We start from the raw sequence: 9,461 nt of genomic DNA on the forward strand, positions 1-9,461 counted from the left end.
AAAGAAAAAACAAAAAAACCCAAGGTCTAGAAGCTGAAGCCAGAGAAAACCAAACTGAAAACAGATTTCTAAGTGTGGAACTGATTAGCCTTTGGAACATGTTCCCCAAGAGAGGGGGGGAATGCCCTGATCCTTCTTATGTCTTCAGAGTGAAGCTGAATGCTATTGTGGTGTTGGACACATACAGCTCAACGGGCTCTCAAGGGACATGGGATGAAGTTCTCTTGCCTCTATTACAAATAGGGTCAGACAAGATGAGCTAATGATCCCTCTGGACTCAGAAATCCATATGCAGAAAGCCCCGGTTCCAAGGGAGCATTCCTCAGCCTGTCTGTGATTAATAACATCAGTGCATCATCAGCCACCCCAGCTCCACTTGGACTGAGGCTGAAGATGGCTCCTGCTGTTACACGGGAGACAGATTAGGGGAAAAAGGCCTCCATTTCTGGTCATGAAGGTTGCCCTTCAGCTGGAGGGGCAGAAGCATGGCAGCAAGAGAAGGCTGCAGCCCTGTCCCTGGTCCATGAATGTCCCAAATCTCAGAGGGGGGGTCTGCTCACATAGGTCCCCTCTGGCAGGAGTGCTCACACCGGTGATCTTTTCTTGTAGGAACTACATGAGTTTCTTCCTTTGTCCCTTTTTGCCCCCGACTCTTATTTGTCCTTCATACTCTCCTCTGTCTCTTTGAAGACCTCCTCTTTTCTCTCAACCCCAGTTGCCACAGCTCAGGAGACAAGTCTTGGTGATTTAAAGCTGTCTGGCAGTCTCTGCCAGTCATCAGCATCTTCCTGTTTCCTCATCCTTGTCAGTGCTCTCTTGCTAGGGCCAGTCATCCATTTCCAGTCTCTGAAAGAGATGGTAAGACATTTCCTTTCTGTCCTTTGCAGCCACTGTATCCGAGCAGGATCCAGGGTCCTTTCAGAGAGGAGCTGTGGAGCTGCCTGACTGATGCTGAGGAGCTGTTTGGCTTATGCTCTCTGGCTCATGACCATCTGTGAAGTCTGATCTGTCTTCTCTTGCCTGCCACAGCACCACCCTTTGGCACATCAGTGTGTCCTCAGCTCACATGCCATCCAGCACCTCCCTCCACAGCCACCCGTTCCTCACAGTAGCTGCTGATGAAAAATGGTGACCTGTTATTGCTTCCTTCCCACTGCCAACAAACAGAGAGCTGAACCCTGACACACCATCTCTGTGAGCTGGCAGAACCAAGAGGGTGCTTTAGGCTTTCAGCAAACCCAAGCCAGACCACTGTGGCTTGAACAGAGGGTGAAGTCTAGAACAGTCTGTTGAGAGGTGGAAGAACACAGGCTAACAACAGAAGGACAGAGGCTTAAAATGCTGCTATAGCTGACTGAAACCTCCAAAACGTGTGTGATTCTTCCACCCCAAAGATCTGCAATCACTTCCAGCTGCCTAGCATGCCGCATAATTTATTGCAGTGCTTGGAAGAAGATTTTGGCTGTGGTGAAACATGTTTGTACATTGCCTGTAAAAACAGCAAATCTGAAGAAAAGACTCTCTGGATGTGGTTCAGAGTGTGTAACAAATCCCAAATTGCCAAGTCCTTCCATACACAGTACCACAGCAATACATAAAATCAATGTAAGTTTAATATCTAGCACACGCTATCTGTTTACCTCTGAGCAGCAGAGAGACTCTTAAAATACTTCAGACTACACTGTACAATTCATATGCAAAGGGAAGGCCACTTACGTGAGCAAATGCTGAACCCTATTGCATAGCCTGGCCCATGTTTTCTAAATTAGGGCCTTCCCACTGGGCGGAGCACTAGTAAAATAGTTCTGCACAAAATATTTGGAAAAGAAGGAGGAAAAAGAGAGGAAATACTTCTTCCTTTCAAAATATAAATACTCTGAATGCAAACAGACATCAAACCCTGTATGACAGATCTATGGCCACAAAAGCAGGCAGATGACTACCATCATGTTAAGTGTCCACATTCAAAATTAAGGTCCTCATAGTAACTTTCCTCAGCCTGGTTGTTCCAGTGTTTTTCCTACCTGTATTATTACCTGATAAGCAATCTACCCCAGCCCTGTTACTGAGGGATTGATACCACTCTCTGCCCCTTGGGATCTCCAGAACAGACATCTGGTCTTGCCAAGAAAGGGGGAAGATTCCAGGGGCATTTCCAAGATGTTTCTATTGTACAAGCCTGCATCCCCCTACTCTTGCATCTCATCCCCCAGTGTGATTTTCTCCCTGTCCATCATCATTATAATTGGGACAAGGCCCCACTGTGCAAGAGTTGTGCAAACACAGAATGATAAAAACCATCCCTACCTCATAGATTTCATTGTGAAGATCTGCTTTGCTGAGCTCTTAGTTGAACATACACGTTGCAAACAATGCAAGTCTCTATCTCTTTGTTGGGTGTTGGAAAAGCATCACACCAGACGCAGGATAGCTTGTCAAGCAAGTAAACAACTACAGATCATCTAATTTCACATTCACCTCTTTCACCACATGCAGGATTTTGTTAAGAGAAAGTATTTCAGTTCCTTGGAGGGGTAATGTAAAAAGATAATGGAGATATGACAAGGAAAAGCAAGGCTTCCCAGATATTTGGCTGTACGAGATAAAGCCTGGAGAGGGATGCTCTGTGGGCAGGAGAAGAGTAGGTCTGAGCTGTGCAGCTCCCTCTGCACAGTTCCCACGTGGCTTGCTCCCATGTGAGTCCTAGCAGTGCTCACCCAGTGTATCACTGTTTTGGGCACCCAGCCATCCTGCCTCCTCCCCTCCTCCTTCCCCTTCCAGTCCCTCCTTCTTCACGTTTAACTACTATAAGATTTCTCTTTCCTGCTGCCATATTATTTGTTGCTGACTTTGGACATTCTTTACTGCCTTTCATCAGGCTTCTCAGTGCTCACACACTCTGTGTTGGTTTGGCCTGCTCTGCCTTTTGTCTCTGCAAAAACAAAAGCTTTATCTGTTGCCCAGAGACCATGGTGACTTCAGGGCTTTCCCAGTGCCAGCAGCTAATTGCAAACAAATGGAAGTCCCCAGCTACATCCCCAGTAATACTGTGTCTTGGGTGGGAGGGCCTGATTCTGCTTGCTCTGAACTGTGGGACTGGTGAAATGCTGGTGATTTACAGCAGAGCATCTCAGGGTGCCATCTGGCCTTCAGCAATATAGCTGTCTTGGAAGAGAAGGCATAAAAGCCAAACAATGCTCGTGACATGAATATCTCAAATGTCTGGTTTCCTCTAACATCAGTGAATAAAGGGTAGCTGATTGCAATGAGCAATCTGGACATTCTTCAGAAAATCCTCACAGAGTACAGAAGCAAATAGCACAACATTTCCACTCCATTTCTGCCTCTTTGAAACCCACAAAGGGATCTTCACTCCATGACAGGGACTGCCAGAGAGAGGCATACGGAGCAGGGCATCAGGCTGGGACTGTGTGGCTCACATGCTGTACACAGACACTCCTCTGCCCAGCATGCAGCTCTGCTTGGAAATTAGATTTTTATCCAGGAGAAAGAGGGAGAGGTTCCTAATACTCTGACACTTGTTTTTATTCCAAAGCAGGACAGAAAAAGCCTGAATATCATGTTTGCTAATGGAATAGACAGTTTGGAAATAATTCAGTCAGGAAATTACAAAATCATTTGTTCTGGTCAAATCGACAGAGCTGGATCTGCCTACATGTCGTTCTGACTCATAGGAGTTGTAGTTCCAGCAATCCATCCTGTCCTGGGTTTCCCAGGCTAGACTACACCTCCTTTGCCGCATTGCTGTTGTAGCTCACCTATGACTTACTGGAACACGACAGCCAAAGGTGTTTCATGGGGTTTATAGTTTCTCCACAGCATCTAGCTCATAAAAGATACTGAGAGCATGAAGAAGAGTCTGGGAGCTTAGACAGGCACTGAGCATGTTGATTTAATCCAAAATCTTTCCATTATGATTTTTTTCCCCAGCAGATAGTACAAAAATTTCTTCAGATTTCCCCTGAAAAACTTCAGTTTCATGAAAACTATTTTTAATTGCATAAATACTCTATCAGAAATTTCTCAATCATCTCTAAATTTTCTGACAAGTTATCACTTAGCTACTGTTCATTATTTTATTTGCCAATCTTCAACTTATTCGACTTCATTGGGGAATCATTCTCAGATATTGATCGGCAGATAAACAATCTCAAGTCCTGCCAGCATTATTTCTTCCTATGTTGCTTTCAAGCGCCTCCTTCCCCTTGGAGGTCTTCCCAACCTTCACATGAAGTGTACACTTCTGGGACCGGTTCCACTCCTCCACCTCTGACCCAAGGCACCTGCATGTGTTTATTCTGGGGGTCTGCACAGGCTCATCCCAAACAGCAATCCCACCATCCCATGTGAAGCAGGTAGCAGAAAGAGGACAGCGAGAATTATTCTTGCCTGCTCTCTAGCGAAGAGATCCGGATAAAATTTTTTTATCAGACTGACTTTCTTGGAATCCAAACATTCAGTGGGAACATGGCCATGCTGGTTAAGCTTTAGTGGGAAAGGCCAAATGCTCTGAGATGACTTTTTCATTCTTTCTCAATAATGCTAAATTGTTTAATTTTCATTATATTGAAACCTGTAGTACTGGTAAGGTAAAATGGCTTGTTTTGACTTCACTATTTCAAATATAATCTAATAATGTAACACAGGAGACCAACATCAAAAGTGTATGTTTTTATCTCTTTGAAATTAAATATATTCCCAAATCAAATAATTTTTTTTGGAAATATATTTCCTGCAAGAAGTTTTGATATTCTGACTTCCCCTGAGCCAATTAATAATGGAAACAAATGGCAAAATATCAGCAGTTCTCAGGAAAAAAGATATTTCTTTTTTTGACCACTCCTAACAGCCTCTCAAGACCACGGTTTGGAAGAGAGGAACTTCAGTGGAATAGACGACCAATTTTTCCATCCAGCCATACTGAAGCACTAAGAGTGAGTGTCTGCAGCGCTGCTGGGATCTGTCCCTAGCAGCAGGGAGTCTTAGTGGTTAGAAGGTAAAGGTGTGAGGGTGCCCAACAACAGTGTTCTGGCAACATCAGTGTCTGAAAACCGTAGAGAGCAATAACTTGTAGCAGCCAACCTGGATGAGTCTTTTATGTACACTTCCCTTTGGGTCTGTTCTGCAATGGATTTGAATTAGGCTCAAGATATAAATCTATAAATGTGGTATTTTTGGTCATGCTGCCTGTTTTGTATTAAACCCCTACAGCTTGTTTTTTTCTTTTTCTTTTTTCTTTTTGTTTTTGATTTTCATTTTAATTTTAGCAGCTGTGCAGGGTGCAGAGTACTGCCTTGACAGCATCAGAAAAAAAGGTGGGAGAGTCAGGGGAGTAAGGGAAAGGTGTGGTGCTCCCCTACTGTCACAATATTTGGGGTCTCAGTGGTGGGTGAAGTGAAAGAGTGGAGAGACGTTAATCAGAGGAAAAGGCAAAATCTGAGACTCCAAGTCTTGTACATGTTAGAAATAAGGAAGAGCATCTACAAGCAAAAAATAATGGACATGGTTTCTGGTTTTCTGTGGGTCTGAGTAAGGAGCCAGTGTTCAGATGTGGACAGTACATCCATGACCTCTAGTCCTTCTCGGTCTGTAAAGTCAGGACCCAGACCACCAGAGAAGCAAGTCCTGTGCAAGATGGGCATGCTAGTCCCTGGTAGGTGGCTTGTTTGTTTTGTTTTGTTTTTTTTTTTTTTTCTATCTCTGGCACAAAATTTCATCACAACCAAAGATAAAGAAATAGTTTTTAATGTAATTTTATTTCAAACTGAGAAAAATCTACTCTTTCATCTTTCATGCCTCCTAAGTCAGACAGATTTCTGAAACTGCTCTGAAAGCATCATATCTGTATAAGACATGGATCTAATTCTTGATTTTTTAACATGGAGAGCTTGTCTCTAGCACAACTGCACATTTTTGTTCATCACACACACCAGGCTCTCTAAAAGCAGGATCAGGTCCAAATGACTGCAAGTCATTTTGTCCATCTAGAAAAAAGCTTTAAAGAGAGGACCTAAATAGTTACAGGTATGTGGATTTAATGACACGGAGAAAAAAAGTCTATGGACTTACTTTGTATTTATACTGTATAACTAATACTAGAACTTGGCCAGCTATCCTTCCCTTGGACTTTTCCCTGCTTTGTTTTATTAGTTATTTAGGACCTGTGGATCCTAACTCTTTGAACATTTGCCTTCAGAGGAATTAAACTAGATTATCAGTAGCTTTCATCCTGCAGTTCCAGTTGCTCAGACTTTGGCAAATGTCTTTCTACAGAGGAACAACCTTTGGGACCTGCAGAGTAAAATGCAGGGAAGGCTGAGTCAAAACCCATGCTAATACACCATGACAAGTAACAAAACAAGCCACTAGAGCTGGAAGGCTTGCTGTTTCCCAAACACAGAGATATGCCTGGTGTCTGTGGGTAAGATAGGTGCTGCCACACTTCACCACAGCATCAGGAGCAGCGCTTGGTGCTGAATCTTTCTCAGTAGATTGTGCAGCAAAATATCCCAATGAATGGAGGTTTTGAGGGGGGAAGTTTTGGATTTTAGTGTTGTTTTTTGTTTTTAAAGCCAACAGGGAGAGTTTTGATAAGGAAAGGAGGAATTTATAGGCAGTTGTTGATGGATTGCAGTTAGGGAAGACTTACTTCTGAGGGGATGGAATTTGTTTAGATGGATGTTTGCTCTCAATCTGTTTCTCTCAGGGTCTGCATCTTCAGCAAACAGTGAGTCAGGTGCTAAATGTCTCTCTGTATTGCTTCATCGCTTCTAATTACCCTTACTTGCTTTGCTCACAGGAGCTTCTAGAGAAGGGATCTGCTTTTCTAACACATTGTTGAAACTTGCATGAGCAAATCATTTTAAAGAATTGTTTAAGGAAGCCATTTAGGAAAACTCATATAGAAATTAAGTGTTGCATGACCCCTTCAGTGACCGATGCTCCCCAGTGTTGCCGGGCAGTGAAAGCCTGTGCTCCCCTCAGAGATGTCTTCTCCTGGAAGCTGGTCCAGAACTGAGTAGGAGCAGCCTGGGGCTTTTGACAAGATGTCTCCCAGTCTTTTACAACTCTGCAGAGATAAATGACCAAAGCTGCCTTTGGTAGAGTCCAAACCACCTCTGTTTCAGAGGGGGCAGTTTGCAGCTATGGTCCAAGTGACATCTCTCACATCAGGCTTACCCATCAGCTCCTTCTGGATCATTCCATGCTGCCAGGAGGTGATACTTGCAAACCTGTGATGCTACAGGAGCAGCAGTCAGTTCAGCTAGCTGGCAGGGCAAGGAGAGCTGACCAGAGTCCTTTCTTTGATGAGACACCACGCAGTTATTAAGCTCTTAAAATCTCCTTTTTTTTATCTCCAGTGGGCTGGAACAACACCTCTCCTTCCCTTTAAAGAACTACCCAAATGCTTATGTTATGATGTGGCTGTTGAGTTTGAAACGAATCAAGAACACTCAGCACAACCCATCAGCTGCGGACAGTCCATTTCCTGCTTGCTGAAAGCTAGGGAATATATACAACTTCTTTCTTTCTAAAGAACATTACAACAGTGTGCTTCGTTGTTCTTCTGCTAAAATTTATTTGTAGTGTCACCTAGCAAGTGTAAGTGCTGCCATATCAAAAGGAGCCCAGATTCAAAACAGCAGGAAAATGTACAGCACAGGATTGGGTCCTGGGAACAAAAATAGAGACCTGACTTTCTCTTTGCTTTCACAAGTGGAAGCATCCCTTCAGGGAGCCTGAACTAAACACTGCAGAGCAGAGGACACAACAACCCAAGGAGAGCAGCATCTTAGACATGCAAAAAAAAAAAAAAATAATCCAAAAGTTGAGGAATTCCCAGAACTTGGACTTTCATGAGAAGAACAAGGAGCAGTGAAAGTGGAGAAGCCTCCCCGTGAAATGGGTGGAGGCCTGGGGACCCTTGAGCTCCTCTTCCATTGCACTGTCTGCAAGCTTCCAGGTGCTGGTGATTGTTCCTGGTTATTTTCAAGTTCCTGTTCAGCTTTCAGCACAGGTTCTGGTGCCGCAGTTTCTTGCAACAAGTATCTCCCTCCAAGCACCCAACCTGGCATGAGGAGCCACCCAAAACCCCCCTTCCATCTCCCCCTTTGCACAGCCACAGCCCATGCAGCAGTGAGACTGTGACAGCTCTAACAAATGCAGAGTGGGAGTAACAGTTAGCAGGTGCTGCACCATGAGTGGGAGATGATGAGAAAGAGGTGGGAGAGCAAGTTGCTGAACAGGTTGAAGATAGCATATGAACTGAATTTATCTGCCTTTTCATTTGGCTCTTTGGTTTTCAAGTCACCCTGTAGCTTCAGTTCAGTTTGTTCTTGATTCAGCCAACTGGCATGCTTTGAAAGTTAAGAAAACAAACCAAATCAAGAAGCAGGTCTGAGATTATTGCATTGAAATTTGCACTTATGTGTGTGAATTTAAGCAAGATTACTGCATGCTTCAACACTTGCTGCCCACTCAGTTGTAAAGAAACAGGAAGCTATGATTATGCAAAACATTTTTCCTAAGTAAAATGTGTGTATAAGAGTCATATGTTTATCTGTACTTTTATAAATGTGCATGTGTACATATATTTGTATGTATATATAGTCATACATATAATCCATTTTACATGTATATAAAAGGTGTGTGTAAAAGGCAGCCAGTAACCTAACAGGCCAATAAAATCACACCCCAGGTGCTCCAGCTAGAAAGCACAGAGAATTTTATTAAACCTGCTATTGAGCTTGGCATGTAAATCAACCCTTGCCTAGTGCTACCAATAATATTAATCAAGAAACAGTACCACAGAGAAATTTGAGACTGTTGAGTCCTTGGAAGGGACACAGGGGTTGTATATTAGCCATTCCAGTGGGAGCACAGAGGATACTGTAAACATCCAGGCTGTGCTAGAGATCTGCTGGAAATTAATGCTTTTTCTCATTGCCACATAGAGTTGTATGAAGATCAAAGCCTTTTGGGGAAACAGATTGTTTTTGGCAGCCTCTTCCCTTTGGGAGAAGTAAAGTGAAATGGCTTGCTTGGAATCAGCAGTCATATCTCATCCATGCCAGTCATTCAGTGCCTCACATACTTTTCTTTCTCGGGAGGCATTGCACTGAGGCTGTGACAGGGGGATTACACTGCAGACTGGGAGAGGAAAGCCAGCTGAGACTGAATTCAGTACAAGCTGGGCTGGGGAACTGCAAATCACCACCCAGTCTTGCTGTAAAACAAGCAGAGATCATCATGTCAGCCAACAGCAAATAGCTCCCCATTGACAAAAAGGGCTCTTCAGTTGAACTCTCATTCTCCATCATTTGTTTTCCTCACAGTTCTGGGTGAAACAGCATAGAAAACACCAGAATGCCTGAGGAAGATTGTGTTTCTCAGTTAGGCTCTAGCTGATAAGGCATTTGAAGAACTGTGTTATCAATGCA

Source organism: Tyto alba, unplaced genomic scaffold (assembly GCF_018691265.1).
Source record: "Tyto alba isolate M040663 unplaced genomic scaffold, T.alba_DEE_v4.0 Super-Scaffold_1, whole genome shotgun sequence".
Lineage (NCBI taxonomy): Eukaryota > Metazoa > Chordata > Aves > Strigiformes > Tytonidae > Tyto > Tyto alba.